Here is a 5,660-nt window from a genome sequence, read left to right on the forward strand (position 1 = left end):
AAGCATTTTCTTTTAATGAGCGGACAAACTGCTTGACGAGGTAATCTCCATAAGTTCCAACATTGTTGCATGTCTTAACGAAGTGCGCCACATGTTGCTTTGGATTTCCTTTGACATTAAACTGTTGAAATTTTGGAGGTTGATAGCCAACAGGCATCTTCAACATATCGATCCTTGAAGTATACGGCTTTGCGTAGGTAAAGGAGGACCTGGAAGCGACTTCATATTTGTTTTTTATAGTCCCTTAAATGAACTCCTTTAGTTGATTGATTGGAATTATCCCTTCCGAAGAGACTGGAATTTCCTTAGTGGATGCAACTTGTCGTGGGGGAGGATCAATCTTTTGAACTTCTGGGAGTTTTCCAGGTGCATGGGTGGATTCTTCTTCCATCAAGATTCCTACCCTATCTGTTAGCTTGTCGATTCTAGCATCTTGATTTTGCATGCACTTGGTCAAGCCAGCGATTGCTTCCGTCAAGTTTGCCAACTGCTCCTCCACAGATGAAGTATTTGTCACCACGCATGATTGTTGTGGACGATCAAAAGTAGCATGGATTTTCACACAGATTGATCCTTGATTGGCTCACGCTATGTGGTGTAAGTGGGGAGGATCCATCACTTGAAGCATCATCATCTTCCTTCACAGCAGAGTGCTTGGATTCGGAGAGGTCAAGCAGAGCAAGAGTTTTCTTGATCTTTTCAGCAATATCGATTCATCCTTCGGGTGTATTTGTGAAAGATCTTGCTCCTTTTGAGGATGAAGATCCAAAAACAGAGGTTGATTCGGACGGCACTTGGGATCCAAAAACAGGGGTTGATCCAAAAAAGCCTTTGAGCTTAATCTTGAATTTTATTTTATTTTAATCCAAGTGCTTGAAGCTTGATCTTGATCTTGACGTATTTTTAATCCAAGGGCTTGTAGCTTGTTCTTGAATCTTCGTCTTGATCTTTTTATCCTTAGGACACTTGAATGCTTGTAGCTTTTAGAAAAATCTGCAACGTTTGATCCACGAGCTCCCTCTTGCTTCTTGTTATAACTTCTGGTCCCTTTTCTAGGTTATGAAAACCCCTATTTATAGTTGTGGGGGGGAGTTGTGGGAGGGAAGAGTTATGATAAGAACAAACTTTTTCCGACCAATTAAATTGAAGTGTGACAAGGCCACATTTGATTGGCCAGAACATGTCACTTGCACACGTGGCGCGATTTCATTGGCCATTTAATTTGGCTTGACATGCCTTATCATTTTGACATGTGGCATGATCCCATTGGCTTTTTTGTTTGACTTGGCGTGCCACGTCATTTCACGTGTCGCACCAAACTGGGCCTCTTTGAAGATGATATCTTGGGCCTAATGAAATGGGCTCATCATTTGTAGCCCAATTAAGTGGGCTAGCCCAATGGATTCAGACTTAATTATTTAATACATATATATTGGACTTATATAATTAATTCAATTATTTTTGCCCATAATATTTATTTGGACTGATATATCTTGAATTTAAAATATAGTCTAAATTATTTTATGGATTTAATTTTAATAAAATTTATATGCCTACACTATTAAAATGAAAGTTTCAAACATTCAAAGAAGTTACAAAAGAAATGTTAACAACATTTCAGAATGCTTTGACGAGGCGGTCCTCGATCTTCAAGATGCTATAAGCTATCCAAAATTCATTAACAACTGTGTCACTGCATTGTAATCCAACTGTGTTAGAAGGTTGTAAGAACATATTATGTATATATATTAGACGAGTTTAGAAGGATACAAGACGGTTCATCTAATAATCAACTCGTGTGTGTTGAAAATTATTAATTATTTATTAGAGAATACGAGCAATATTATAGAAAATATGACATATCTAAACTTAATCAGGGGCTCGATGATTATGTTTCATTGGAACAGAGAAACAATTGAGAAAAAATAATAAAAGTGCATATGAAAATATTCCACAATCAAAGCTAAACCTTGATCAAAAGTAAGTTTTCAAAATTATATTCCAAAAAATAATTCTGACAAAGTAGAATTATTATTTGTGCATGGAGTTAAAGGAACTGAAAAATATTCCTATATCGTTCTTTACTTGCAAAATCATGAGGTATGATTGACTTAACAATATCAATAACTGGTGTAGCAATACGATTTAAACTAGGGTTGTATGGCTCACTCAAAATTTGACATTCCTCTTTAAATAAATGAGACAACCATCAAAAAAATATGAAAGCAAAGCGATGATACTAAATCGACAAGAAAAGCACAATTGATAATAATCTGGGATAAAACACTGCTTCAAAACAGTTGTCATGAGCTTTAAACATCGATGGACCGTTTGGCCAAGAAACATGATATTTGAAGATGATCTCCGACAAGTACTACTCGTAATTCTAAAATTATTGAGAATATAAACAGTCCTGCTAACTTGGTAAATTCATACTAATAGTATCAAATGACCAGCTAACAAAAAAAATATGCGAGCAAGAAAACATTCAACATCCAGTGAGTTCAACTTGTTTCAAGTGAAGATAAGCATACGATTAGTATGACTTCGTCATTCTCCAATTTAATTGGGTTTCAAGCGCAATTGAAATATAGTGTTGAACATTGCTTAATAAGAGATATATTTCTCATTAAAGAAAAATACAAGCTTGGAAAAAATATATGAAGGAAAAAGTTATCTTAGCTTGCCGAAATGAATATGTCGATCAATTAAATAAGTGTTGATTATTAATTATTTTTCTTGTATATAATTTCTTAAAATATCTAATTTTATTCTACTTTCATGTAAATAATTGACAAAAATATACGTACAACGCACGTACATAGAAATAAATATTATTATAAAAGCATGAATACAATGTTAGTTGACCAAAATAGCCTTAAAATATTTTTACAAAAGACAATTACTTGGTGGATAAGTGTCACGACCCAATCTCACCTATAGGTCATGATAACGCCCAACACTACATCTAGGCAAGCCAACAAATAAATTAAACATATATCAATTATTTTCAGAATAATATTGTAAGTAATTTAATTCTTTTACTAGCAATATTAAAGAGAATATAAAAGATATCGATTAGTTTAAATTCAAGAAAATAATACCAATTCCAAATTCTACCAATGTGTGTGCCAAGACCTGGTGTCACAATTGTATGAGCATCTAGTAGATTATACAAAACCCCAAATACTGTCTGAAATAAAAATAAACAGAATGAAAATACAAGGAGAGGCACTAGTAGCTACAGAATGGCCCAACAAAGCAGCTCACCACTACGCCTATGGATAGCATGGATGTATGATGATAGGTCCTCCACTAGTTCCTGCCTCATATCCTGCACAAAAAGTGCAGCAAGTGTAACATGAGTACGTAAACAACGTGTACCCAGTAAGTATCAAGCCTAATCTCGAAGTGGTAGAGACGAGATGACCGACTTTGACACTCACTAAGAGTCAATAATAATAAATAAAATAAAAATAGCAATATCTAGATCAACATGATTTATAGAATTTACAATGATTTTCTTTAACCAGCAGAAATAATTAAATTCCTTCAAATGCTGTTATTCTCAATATATTAATTAAATTCCAATAAATTTTTAATTTATCAATTAGCCTCATTTACAGGAATAACAATAATTCCTTAACAAGTAAAGATAATAATTCTTTAAATTTCAAAGATTTTCAATTTATCAAATAGCTTCACAAGCTGCAATAAACTATCAAAGTATCGTATAATTATTGTTATTAGGCACGATTTCTGCCGAAGTCGTACGGCCCGATCCAGAGTGTCGTGTAAACTGCCTAGAGACGTGCGGCGCAATCCATAGATGCATCTATCCTGCCGAGGCGTTCGGCCCGCTCCATAAGAAAAGAGGACATTTTTTTATGTACCTCCGGCAGGAGAATATATTTATTATAAGATCAATTCGAGAGGATGAACAATTTTTTTAAACAATTAATTAATTTAAACAGAAAATTAAGCATATGAGATTTTCATCTTTAATATTATTCCCTAACAATTCACAATATATATAAGGAATACAACTTGTACAAGTAATTCATGTTTTGAGTCCTAAACTACCCGGACTTTAACATTAATAGTAGCAACGCACGGACTCTCGTCACCCCGTGCATACGTAGCCCCCACAATTAGCAACAATTATTAATTTAATCACCTATGAGGTAATTTTTTCCTCACAAGATTAGACAAGAGACTTACCTCAATTTGCTCCAATTTAATCCACTAGAATGTCTTTTCCACGATTATCCAACTCTGTCTGGCTCGAATCTAGCCAAAATAATTTGATACAATCACTAAAAATTATAGGAATCAATTCTATAAGGAAATACTATATTTTTCAATAAAAGTCCGAAATTAATTTAAAAATTGTCCGTAGGGCCCACGTCTCGGAATCCGGCAAAAGTTATGAAATATGAACGCTCACTCAACCACGAGTCTACCCATACCAAAATCACTAAATTCCGATAACAATTCGGCCTTCAAATCTATCTAAGAGGCTTTTCAAACTTTTCCAACTTAATTCACCGATTAAATGATAAAAACAGTGATGGATTCGGGTAATTTAACCAATATGGAGTTAAGAACACTTATCCCATTGTTTTATCTAAAAATCTCTCAAAAATCGTCTAAATCCGAGCTCCAAATTGTTAAAAAATAAAAAATGGGACGAAGTCCCATTTTCAGAACTTAAACTCTCTGCCCAGTGATTTCTTCTACGCGATCGCGGATCAACTTACGCGATCGCGTAGCACAAATTATTCTGCCCAGAAAATAACCCTACGCGATCGTGGAAAATCCCACGCAATCGCAAAGCACAGTCTCTGCAAGCCTACGCGATCGCGAGCCTCCTCACGCGATCGCGAAGCATTAAGCGCGTGGTCGAGTTTCTGCTTCGTTTCCTCTTCGCGAATGCGGTCTTAGCCACGCGTTCGCATAGCACGGCTTGCCAAACCTACGCGATCGCGGACTTGCCAACACGATCGCATAGAACAAATTTATAGCTGCCCAAATTACCCTACGCGATCGCAGACAGACTTACGCGATCGCGTATAAGGAAATCAGAGAAAAATTCCAGCAGCTATCAGCCGAAAAATGATCCGTTAGCCATCCGAAATTCACCCGAGCCCCTCGGGTCCTCAACCAAATATACCAACAAGACCCATAATATCATACGAACTTAGTCGAACCCTTAAATTACACCAAACAACGCTAAAACCATGAATCATCCTCCACTTCAAACATAATGAAACTTAAGATTTCCAACTTCTACATTCGGTACCGAAACCTATCAAATCAAGTCCGATTGACCTCAAATTTTGCACACAAGTCATAAATAATATAACGGAGCTATAAAAATTTTCGAAACTGGATTCCGACTGCGATATCAAAAAGTCAAAACCCCGGTCAAACTTTCATACTTAAATTCTTATTTTAGCCATTTCAAGCCTAATTTAACTACGGACTTTCAAATAAAATTCCGAACACGCTCCTAAGTCCAAATTCACCATACGAAGCTATTGAAATCGTCAAATCCCGATTCCGGGGTCGTTTTCTCAAAATGTTGACCGAAGTCAAACTTGGCCTTTTAAGGCTAACTTAATGAACCAAGTGTTCCGATTTCAACCCAAACACATCCA

Source organism: Nicotiana tomentosiformis, chromosome 2 (assembly GCF_000390325.3).
Source record: "Nicotiana tomentosiformis chromosome 2, ASM39032v3, whole genome shotgun sequence".
Lineage (NCBI taxonomy): Eukaryota > Viridiplantae > Streptophyta > Magnoliopsida > Solanales > Solanaceae > Nicotiana > Nicotiana tomentosiformis.